Raw genomic sequence first — 12,847 nt, forward strand, 5'->3', positions numbered from 1 at the left:
CGTATGCCACGGCAAACTGGCTGACACTGACGGCGGCGGTGCACAAATGCTGCGCAGCTAGCGCCATTCGACGGCCAACACCGCGGTTCCTGGTGTGTCCGCTGTGCCGTGCGTGTGATCATTGCTTGTACAGCCCTCTCGCAGTGTCCGGAGCAAGTATGGTGGGTCTGACACACCGGTGTCAATGTGTTCTTTTTTCCATTTCCAGGAGTGTATTTTAGCGGTCAGCCAGAAAGCGATGGAGAACGTACTGACCGTAATTTCTAGGCTGCAAGTCCACAATTCTCTTTGTGGTCACTCAAAGAAAATGTTCCTACTTGCTGCTTACTCAGCAGGATCAGGAACTAGGACCAAAAATAAAAGTTTTGAGTTTTAACTGATTGATATGTTCTGCAAAAGTTTACACACACAAAATATAATAATATATCTAATAATAATAATAACATCCCTGTCAGAAAGCACACTATTAATAGTTAATACGTGACCTCTACGGCAAGTTCCAAGTAAAATGGTCTATCGCCCTGACTTCTAATCACCAAAAGTTGATTGCTCGCCTTACAAGTGGAAAATAATCTTGTCACTTGCGATGGCACGCAGTTACTTCCGTGAAATCTAAGTGATCCAGGACGGTTAACAGTCCTCGCGAGTTCATTTACTACTTTTAACGGGAATGCATTCAAGTTTGCCCAGCTCTGGCGTCATCCGAGGCACAATGTCCGCAGGCTTTTGACTGACGTGAACAGATTATCTCGGTGCGAAGTATCTCTTTCCTCTATCTCTCTGGCTGTATTTATACAGGGGCGCAGCGGACCGCCAAACGGAACATCTGCTATCAACTGCCCCTCTCTCGGACACATATTAATTAAGAGCTCTGTCGCTTGACAATTTATAGTCTTCTTAATTTTTATATAAACAGAGTTAAGTTTGCTTTAGTTATTGAAAACTGAAAAAGTTTTAGCTCTACTGCATTTAAACTACGCTGGCTAAAATTTTTAGAATGTAACCGATAGTAGAAAAGGACCTCTGAAGTGCCTCTTTATGATTCCTTGTAACGATTGTCATTTATAATACAATCTAAAAACTTGGTACAGCTGTAGTATTGCAAGAATGTAACAGAGTGCTGCAATTAGAACTTTCTATTACAGATACGAATGATAGTTAATCTATCGTGAATACGGACGTTTTCGTTCCAAATTTGATTTTTAGTAAATAACTTGGAAACTAATAGAGGTAGCTTATTGATGTCACATATTTAATGTTTCCACATGAAACTGAGGCTACTACGAATTTCCAGCTTTCTGAATTTAATAACTAGCAGCTTCAATTTTTCGTAGAAACGCCGATTTTAACCATAATATTGCTCTGATGTAGTTGATGCTTATAACTTTTAATTGTGACATGCATTTGCATAGTATTTATGCAAATGCATGTCACAATTGAAAGTTACAAGTATCAACTTCATCTGAGCAATACTTTAATTAAAATCGGCTTTTTTACGAAAAATTGAAGCTGCTAGCTATTAAATCCAGAAAGTTGGAAATTCGTACGTAGCCTCAGTTTCATGTTACATTAAATTTGTGACATCAATAAGCTACCTCTATTAGCTTTCAAGTTATTTACCAAAAATCAAATTGACAATTTACAATCTTCTTAATTTTTATACAAACAGAGTTAAGTTTGCTTTAGTTATTAAAAACTGAAAAAGTTTTAGCTCTACTGCACTTAAACTTTGCTGGCTAGAATTTTTAGAATGTAACCGACAGTAGAAAAGGACCTCTGAACTATTTTTAGCCTTCTATTTTTATTATTCAGCGCCGCTAATTTTTTTCTTAAGATCCTATGCTTAGTGTAACACATTCATTTGATCATTCTGAGACCTTACAGTGTTAACATTAATATCCTTAAGCATGTACTGACGTAATTTGGAAAATTTATTTTAATTTCACTCTTAGATAATGGTGCAATCCTTTGTATGTTAATCCCAGGCGCGTTATGATGACATGGCGCTGATAGCAGCGAACTGGAGTAAGCCACTCTCTCGCATCTGCACCTCTTACAATAATACAGCGTTTTTTTCGCCTTAAGGATACAAAAGACAGATTCAACCAGACTCAAACAAAGCGGAAATTTTGCTATAATATTTACAATTAAGCTCCTTACAACAGCATCTTAGCAAAAACTTGTCCATGAAGGCATCAGCGACTTCTCATGCAATCTTAACCGTACAAAACAGAAATGTATTTCCTCTAGACAATAGTATCATAGTCACAGATAAAACTCTGATGACCGGGTAGAAAAAGCAAATGTAATTCTCAAGGATGTTTATAATTAGTGGATAATTTGTACAGTTACGACACCTAGTGACTTAATAATGATCTAAAACTTTTAATTTTATTACTCATTAGTCGGTTTCCAAGACACTGCAGGCTCATCGCCAGGTGGTGGGTACTTACAGCAGCTTTATATTATGTTCACATAATATGATGACGAGCGTATGATGGCTCTAAGCTTCGCTAATAGGATAATAAAAAATACAAAGTTTAACAACATCTTAGAACAACTGTTACAGTTTCCAACCAATTAATACGCTATCCAACCACAGTCATTGTTTAACTGCCAGAATAGATAAGTGTTTATAATTTATCAGTACGCAATGAATATAGAAAAACGAACATTTCTTTCAGATTATACAGAGAAAACAACCGTCTCCGATTCAAAATAGATGATCATTCCATAGTTCACGCAAAAAGTTCTAAGTATTTATATTTAATGTGAGCTGAAATGGGCTTAGGACACATAGATACAATCAAAGAGAGTGTCATCAGTGGATACTTGTGCCCCACACTTTGCTATCGGATAACAATTTGTGGATCAGTTACAAAAAATGTGAATACAATTTCGATCTACAGAAAGCCAAAGGGAAAACAACTAAAGACAGTCATGAGGGTAATTATAAGGTCTGGTTAGAAACTTTGGGGTTGTAACTGCATTACATTAGTACATCCATCAACTACCACACAGACAAAAAAGTTAGTAATCATTATAGCAACAGCTCTTTCCATGATCATGGAACCAGAACAAAATTTAACTTTCATCTCTCGAGAAAAATAGACTTAAAACTGAAAATAAACATTTTCATCAGGGAATCAAGTTACACAACATAGGAGACTAAAGACATAACTTGAAAACTATGGGGTAAACCCAGACTTCACCGACGAAATTTCAAGTCTGTTCAGGGACGTTTTCTAATTATTTTGATATAAGGGACCTGTGGTCTCCAGTGGTTCGTTGCAGTATAATATTATCCAGTTGGTTACCACAACTCTTTCTTTAAAAATATCTTCACAATAGTGAAACAGCGTCCATTATGAAATCATCAAAATATACATCACAAAACACAGAATAATGCAACGGTCCTCAGATTCTAAAGTACTCCGATATGGTTGCCATCGCTGCAGTAACAAATGAGCGTAGTGTCGATGTACTGGTCTTTCATTGCGTTCGGTGAGCTCACAGCCATGGTGCATACCAACCAACTCTTTACCAGTAAACCTATCCATATCACTATGTACAGGGTGTTTCAAAAATGACCGGTATATTTGAAACGGCAATACAAACTAAACGAGCAGCGATAGAAATACACCGTTTGTTGCAATATGCTTGGGACAACAGTACATTTTCAGGCGGACAAACTTTCGAAATTACAGTAGTTACAGTTTTCAACAACAGATGGCGCTGCAAGTGATGTGAAAGATATAGACGACAACGCAGTCTGTGGGTGCGCCATTCTGTACGTCGTCTTTCTGCTGTAAGCGTGTGCTGTTCACAACGTGCAAGTGTGCTGTGGACAACTGGTTTATTCCATAGAACAGAGGATTTTTCTGGTGTTGGAATTCCACCGCCTAGAACACAGTGTTGTTGCAACAAGACGAAGTTTTCAACGGAGGTTTAATGTAACCAAAGGACCGAAAAGCGATACAATAAAGGATCTGTTTGCAAAATTTCAACGGACTGGGAACGTGACGGATGAGCGTGCTGGAAAGGTAGGGCGACCGCGTACGGCAACCACAGAGGGCAACGCACAGCTAGTGCAGCAGGTGATCCAACAGCGGCCTCGGGTTTCCGTTCGCCGTGTTGCAGCTGCGGTCCAAATGACGCCAACGTCCACGTATCGTCTCATGCGCCAGAGTTTACACCTCTATCCATACAAAATTCAAACGCGGCAACCCCTCAGCGCCACTACCATTGCTGCACGAGAGACATTCGCTAATGATATAGTGCACAGGATTGATGACGGCGATATGCATGTGGGCAGCATTTCAACGGAGGTTTAATGTAACCAAAGGACCGAAAAGCGATACAATAAAGGATCTGTTTGAAAAATTTCAACGGACTGGGAACGTGACGGATGAACGTGCTGGAAAGGTAGGGCGACCGCGTACGGCAACCACAGAGGGCAACGCGCAGCTAGTGCAGCAGGTGATCCAACAGCAGCCTCGGGTTTCCGTTCGCCGTGTTGCAGCTGCGGTCCAAATGACGCCAACGTCCACGTATCGTCTCATGCGCCAGAGTTTACACCTCTATCCATACAAAATTCAAACGCGGCAACCCCTCAGCGCCGCTACCATTGCTGCACGAGAGACATTCGCTAACGATATAGTGCACAGGATTGATGACGGCGATATGCATGTTGGCAGCATTTGGTTTACTGACGAAGCTTATTTTTACCTGGACGGCTTCGTCAATAAACAGAACTGGCGCATATGGGGAACCGAAAAGCCCCATGTTGCAGTCCCATCGTCCCTGCATCCTCAAAAAGTACTGGTCTGGGCCGCCATGTCTTCCAAAGGAATCATTGGCCCATTTTTCAGATCCGAAACGATTACTGCATCACGCTATCTGGACATTCTTCGTGAATTTGTGGCGGTACAAACTGCCTTAGACGACACTGCGAACACCTCGTGGTTTATGCAAGATGGTGCCCGGCCACATCGCACGGCCGACGTCATTAATTTCCTGAATGAATATTTCGATGATCGTGTGATTGCTTTGGGCTATCCGAAACATACAGGAGGCGGCGTGGATTGGCCTCCCTATTCGCCAGACATGAACCCCTGTGACTTCTTTCTGTGGGGACACTTGAAAGACCAGGTGTACCACCAGAATCCAGAAACAATTGAACAGCTGAAGCAGTACATCTCATCTGCATATGAAGCCATTCCACCAGACACGTTATCAAAGATTTCGGGTAATTTCATTCAGAGATTACGCCATATTAATGCTACGCATGGTGGATATGTGGAAAATATCGTACTATAGAGTTTCCCAGACCGCAGCGCCATCTGTTGTTGACAATTGTAACTACTGTAATTTCGGAAGTTTGTCTGCCTGAAAATGTACTGTTGTCCCAAGCATATTGCAACAAACGGTGTATTTCTATCGCTGCTCGTTTAGTTTTTATTGCCGTTTCAAATATACCGGTCATTTTTGAAACACCCTGTATCAGTGGAAACGTACAACTAGCACTTCTAGAAAAATGAAGCCGAGACATAACCTCGCATTACTGAATGCTACATTGAGGGTAAACAGTACAGTGTGTACTACTGTTTACGATTAGTACTGTATGGAAGAAGTTTGTTTCACAATAAGAAATACACTCCTGGAAATGGAAAAAAGAACACATTGACACCGGCGTGTCAGACCCACTATATTTGCTCCGGACACTGCGAGAGGGCTGTACAAGCAATGATCACACGCACGGCACAGCTGACACACCAGGAACCGCGGTGTTGGCCGTCGAATGGCGCTAGCTGCGCAGCATTTGTGCACCGCCGCCGTCAGTGTCAGCCAGTTTGCCGTGGCATACGGAGCTCCATCGCAGTCTTTAACACTGGTAGCATGCCGCGACAGCGTGGACGTGAACCGTATGTGCAGTTGACGGACTTTGAGCGAGGGCGTATAGTGGGCATGCGGGAGGCCGGGTGGACGTACCGCCGAATTGCTCAACACGTGGTGCGTGAGGTCTCCACAGTACATCGATGTTGTCGCCAGTGGTCGGCGGAAGGTGCACGTGCCCGTCGACCTGGGACCGGACCGCAGCGACGCACGGATGCACGCCAAGACCGTAGGATCCTACGCAGTGCCGTAGGGGACCGCACCGCCACTTCCCAGCAAATTAGGGACACTGTTGCTCCTGGGGTATCGGCGAGGACCATTCGCAACCGTCTCCATGAAGCTGGGCTACGGTCCCGCACACCGTTAGGCCGTCTTCCGCTCACGCCCCAACATCGTGCAGCCCGCCTCCAGTGGTGTCGCGACAGGTGTGAATGGAGGGACGAATGGAGACGTGTCGTCTTCAGCGATGAGAGTCGCTTCTGCCTTGGTGCCAATGATGGTCGTATGCGTGTTTGGCGCCGTGCAGGTGAGCGCCACAATCAGGACTGCATACGACCGAGGCACACAGGGCCAACACCCGGCATCATGGTGTGGGGAGCGATCTCCTACACTGGCCGTACACCACTGGTGATCGTCGAGGGGACACTGAATAGTGCACGGTACATCCAAACCGTCATCGAACCCATCGTTCTACCATTCCTAGACCGGCAAGGGAACTTGCTGTTCCAACAGGACAATGCACGTCCGCATGTATCCCGTGCCACCCAACGTGCTCTAGAAGGTGTAGGACAACTACCCTGGCCAGCAAGATCTCCGGATCTGTCCCCCATTGAGCATGTTTGGGACTGGATGAAGCGTCGTCTCACGCGGTCTGCACGTCCAGCACGAACGCTGGTCCAACTGAGGCGCCAGGTGGAAATGGCATGGCAAGCCGTTCCACAGGACTACATCCAGCATCTCTACGATCGTCTCCATGGGAGAATAGCAGCCTGCATTGCTGCGAAAGGTGGATATACACTGTACTAGTGCCGACATTGTGCATGCTCTGTTGCCTGTGTCTATGTGCCTGTGGTTCTGTCAGTGTGATCATGTGATGTATCTGACCCCAGGAATGTGTCAATAAAGTTTCCCCTTCCTGGGACAATGAATTCACGGTGTTCTTATTTCAATTTCCAGGAGTGTACAATGCATGTTGTTGACATGTCCACAACAGTAAGGTGTATTCAGTGCAGCAAAGATACAAAGGTAAATGAGGTAAGAAATGAAATGAAATGTAATCTCTCTGTTAGCGGCTTCCGGAGACTACAGGTCCCTTATACAAAAATACTCAGAAAAATCCCTTCAATAACGTCCGAAATTTGCTTGCTGGTGTTTGAGTTCGCCTTGTATACATTAATGGATCACATGAATAACACAGAGTAGTGGTTGGTAAAGATGTAGCTTTCATTTACAGTAAAATATTATAATGCATTATAAGGGGCATTGTTTTAATTAAATACAGTGAAAGGGATATGTATTCCACGATATCGCCGGCCGCGGTGGCCGAGCAGTTCTAGGCGCTTCAATCCGGAACCGCGCGACTGCTACGGTCGCAGGTTCGAATCCTGCCTCGGGCATGGATGTGTGTGATGTGCTCAGGTTAGTTAGGTTTAATTAGTTCTAAGATCTAGGGGACTGATGACCTCAGATGTTAAGTCACATGGTGCTCAGAGCCATTTGAACCATTTTTCCATGATATCCTGTTCAATTTTTCCTTTTGGCGCCAGGTTTAATATGCAAATATGCAAATAAAAAGAAATTGGAGAGGAATTCCCCCTAATGCAAGACACGGTTTTGTACACTGTCCAGTCACATTAATGTGACCAAGTGTAAGAAGCGTCAATAACCAAATTTTGCAGCGCAGTCCGCTGCCAAACGCGCAGGAAGAAAGTCGGTGAGGTTCTGGAAGGTTCTGACAGGGATGAGGAGTCACGCCCAAACCAGTACCGTCGTCAGCTGCTCCAGGATTCTCGGTTGAGGATCCATGGCGCGAACAGCCTGATCGAAGGCAGTACCACAGATTCTCGATTGGGTTTAAATACTGGGAGTCTGATGGCCGGGGGATTACGGTAAAGCATCTCGTGGTCGTGCGGTAGCGTTCTCGCTTCCCACGCCCGGGTTCCCGGGTTCGATTCCCGGCGGGGTCAGGGATTTTCTCTGCCTCGTGATGGCTGGATGTTGTGTGCTGTCCTTAGGTTAGTTAGGTTTAAGTAGTTCTAAGTTCTAGGGGACTGATGACCATAGATGTTAAGTCCCATAGTGCTCAGAGCCATTTGAACCATTACGGTAAACCCACCATGGCGCGCTTCGAACCACGCACGTACGCTGCGAGCTGTGTGACACGTTGCCTTGTGTTGCTGGTGGATGCTGTCGTGCCCAGAAAAAACAAACTGCATCTAGTGACGGACGTGGTCTCCAAGGATAGATGCATACTTGTGTTGGTTCATTGTGACTTCCGGAATAGCAATATCAACCAGGGAATGCCATAAAAAAGTTCCCCAGACCGTTCCGCTACTACCTCTTGGTTAAAAGGTGGTACTTTTCACACTGTACACGCTAACGGCCAGGTGTCCAATGGAACATAAAACGTGATTCATCTGGAAAGGCTACCTGTCGGCACTCAGTGGATGTCCATTTGCGGTACTGGCGTGCAAATATCAACCTCTGTCGTCGATGAGCAGCAGTCAGCATTGGTACATGAACCAGGCGCCTGCTATAGTGGCCCATACGCAGCAACGTTCGCTGAACGGTCATTGAGGAGACGCTGTTGCTAGCCCCTTGGTTCACCTGAGCTGCCAGCTTCTCAACAGATGTACATCTATTCGCCCGTACGCATCTCTGCAACCGTCGTAAAACCCCTGTGGTGTGTCACAGTTGCCTCTTCGCCGGTTTTTGATGGCGCCATTTTGCCATGCACAGTATACGTTAACCACAGAGGCGACCGAACAGTTTACAAACTTAGCCATGTCAAAAATGGTTCCACCCTTGGCCCGAGAGTTCGAAAATGGTTCAAATGGCTCTGCGCACTTTGGGACTTAACTGCTGTGGTCATCAGTCCCCTAGAACTTAGAACTACTTAAACCTAACTAACCTAAGGACGTCACACACATCCATGCCCGAAGCAGGATTCGAACCTGCGACCGTATCGGTCGCGCGGTTCCAGACTGTAGCGCCTAGAACCACTCGGCCACTCCGGCCGTCGCCCGAGAGTCAGTGCCCTTTTGAATGTCAGATAAATCGCACCGTTTCCGCATTACAACGACTACACTGTTTTCCGCGTCCTCCATTTATATACCCTCCACTGCTATTGTACCGAGCGAGGTGGCGCAGTGGTTAGTACGCTGGACTCGCATTCGGGAGGACGACGGTTCAAACCCGCGTCCGGCCACCTTGATTTAGGTTTTCCATTATTTCCCTAAATCGCTTCAGGCAAATGCCGAGATGGTTCCTTTGAAAGGGCACGGCCGATTTCCTTCCCGATCCTTTCCTGACCCGATGGGACCGATGACCTCGCTGTTTGGTCCCTCCCCTAAACCAACCACCCAACCAGCTATTGTAGCCACATGACGTTTGTGAGTAGTTATTGCACGTCGATGTCAAACATAGGTGGTCATTACATTAATGTGATTTGACTGTGTAGGTTTGTTTGCACAAGTCGAAATCCCTCTCCAGTTTTCCTTAGCTTGCACGGAAAATAGAAAAAGCTCCAACATCGAAAAGAAGATGCAAAAACTAATTTTGAATCTGAAGCTTCCTGCATAAATGAGTATCACACGCCAATCATCAATGTAGTTGCACATTTACTGCATGAAAACCGTTAAACGATACATGGGTCTACTGAAATTTATAAAGAAACAAGGTTAGAACTCTACCTCATAGTAAGTTGAGTTGGGTGGTAGTGAGGTGATCTGATCTAGTAGTCAGAACGTGCTGGCATCTCACTTCCTTGTTCGCGCTTCGAGTCAGCTGCTGCTTCGGAGCAGGGATTACAGAAACCAAATCAGCTTAGGAAGAAGGTCGACTAAGACGTCATCAAGCGTCCGCAAAGCGAAGACGCTGATAAAAGCCAAATGGTCACTGATTTAAAACAGCTCTTTTAGAAACTTCTATTCCTTCTTTACAACACTATTTCTGGAGTTTTTGGGCTGTGTACACTGAATTGGTGAACCTCTTTCATCGTTTCCTCACTGCACGTCTTCTGGTCTACTTTAGTTCTCCTGCATTCCTATAAACTTCAACATCGCAGCGCGTCAGCAATCGTTGGTTAATATATTAAAAAACTAAAAACCCGCCTCGATTGCGAAAAAATCACCTAGTGTTAAGTGTTAACCCAGATTTCGGCGTAGATAACTACACCTTCTTCAGAACAACAATAAAACCCACAAGTGCCTAAGAAGACCTTCTTCAATGATTAAAAGAACGCCATAGCTATACATTTATAAACGAAAAAGAAAAGGAAAACACAAACAGTACATATGTACAAAGTCAAAACCACTACTTAATTTAATGGTGTACGCTCCACCTCACACCGGCCTATGTTCGATGGGCCATGGCCCGCCATAAACTGCAGCTACAAACGTTCGCTCATTTACAAGCCTGACCCGCTATGTATGCACATGCGCAAGACAAGGGAAGTTACTTGAATGCGCATGCGAATACGAATACGAGATTGTTTATACATGGGTTGGGGCTAAATAGCCCATATATTCCCAACAGTGGATCAACGTATATCAAAAAATGAAATGGATAGAACAAGAGACGAGCCAAACAGGAGATGAAATCTAAAAATATCCGCACACGGTTGCTTATGTTAGTAAAGAAACTTATATATGAAGCTACCTATGACAACAGGAGGAACTGGCTTCAATGGTTCAAATGGCGCTGAGCACTATGGGACTCAACTGCTGAGGTCATTAGTCCCCTAGAACTTAGAACTAGTTAAACCTAACTAACCTAAGGACATCACAAACATCCATGCCCGAGACAGGATTCGAACCTGCGACCGTAGCGGTCTTGCGGTTCCAGACTGCAGCGCCTTTAACCGCACGGCCACTTCGGCCGGCAGGAGGAACTCTTAAAAACTATACCTAAAGCCAGTATTTAGCCTGGGGGGGGGGGGGAGGGGGGGGTCTGAAGGGACGTAATCTAAAGACGTCGTGGTAATAAAGACATAGGGATAAAACGTGAGGTGTTCAACGGGCTAAAATCACCTTCATCGTAAAAGGAAAATGAAGGTAAAAAGAAAGAAGATGAACAGCTTGACCAACCGCGCTCGCCAATCAGCGCGCGCATGTGCTAATCCCCAGATCATCCGATTTACAAGTATGAAGAACAAAGTAAAGGCGCAAAACCTTCAAAAAAATTTCTATTTCTTAGTAGGAGCTGAACATTGAGGATGTTGTCTTTAACATGTTGCAGATGCTTAAAGATCTGCATTTCTTCCAAAACATCCAGTTTTAAGCCCTTAACCTCGGCATGAAGTAAATCGATATTAACTGGAGGGCTCGGTGCATGAGCCGTTTGCACAAGGTGTTCCGCCTAAGTTGAGCCCTTAGTACCGTCACCGCTTCTAGTAGGAATATGCTCTTTATACCTGAGACCCAGAGCACGCCCCGTTTGCCCGATGTAAAATTTTGGACAATCCCCGCATGTGATTTTATATACTCCTGATTGGGAAAGTTTATCGCTCTTACTGTGCAAGGAGTGAATTAAACACCTATGTAAACTATGATTAGTAGAATAGGCGACTTTGAAATTATGGGCTCTGAATAAACGCCCCAATTTGTAACTTATATTCCCTATGTAAGGGATGGATATCGTTGCCACCTGTTTGTCATCTAACGCATCCCCTAGGGTGGAAGACGTAATATTATTTTTATTTATTTTCTTGTTATACATCTGTCTTACCAACTGAGGCCTATAGCCATTAATTATAGCAATATTCTCAAGTGTGACCAGATCAGTTTCTACCGCATCTGGTGCAAGAGGAATAATATTCATCGAGTTACAGCAAAGAAGTCTAATAAAATGGCCTCTAAAATGTATACCTTAAGAGCTATGGGAATACCGTGAGGCAAATCTCGTCTACTGCAATCTCTTTGCTTTTCATATTTTTAGAGGTGATAGTATGGACCAAAATAAGAGAAAAATGTTCAGTAAACACAGACACTAAAGTGAATGCCTTAAGAGCTATGAGCACTTGTTCGTCTTCGCTACTGTGAAACCTATCTCTTCTGCTGAAGCTCTTAAGGTATGTATTTTAGAGCCCATATTTACTAGACAATTTTATTCCTGTTTTGGTCCATAGTACCTCCTCCCAAAACACGGAAAGCAAAGAGCTTATTCTTTCACAGTATCGAAGATGAAGAAGTGCTTTACCTTAAACTGCGGGAAACTACAGCCAGAGTTCCACAGTTTGAAAGAAATAATCAGCACTGGCTGTAGAATAGTTTTTATTAAAAGTCACAACTGATTTCGCGCCACTAGAAGACGCATCCTCAGGTGAAAAAGATTCCTTTTAACAGGTCATCGGCGAAAGGTAACTGCGCTACGAAAGGTAACGCCGCTAGAGCCACTCTCCATCATTTACGTCATGTTGTAAACAAATAAAAGCGGTAGACCTTATTTAAAACGAAGGGGATAACAGAACGGCGCCACAAGCGGGAAGATGGTTGAGCGGCAGCAGGAAAGGCAGTGCTCAAGTGTTCACAGCTCTTCAGCTATGCATTTTAGAGCGCATATTTATTAGTCCTTTTTGCTTCGAATGATCGTTCCTGTAATATCCCTGAATACTGACAATTCCTCCTAGAACACGCTGTATGTCCACGGACTGGACTGGATCTGGTTACTAGCTGCCTCTGCACATCTTGCCATCCAAACCTTGATTCTGTTTTCCCGGATGATGTCTGAAGGC

This window comes from Schistocerca nitens, chromosome 3 (assembly GCF_023898315.1).
Source record: "Schistocerca nitens isolate TAMUIC-IGC-003100 chromosome 3, iqSchNite1.1, whole genome shotgun sequence".
In the NCBI taxonomy this organism is placed as follows: Eukaryota; Metazoa; Arthropoda; class Insecta; order Orthoptera; family Acrididae; genus Schistocerca; species Schistocerca nitens.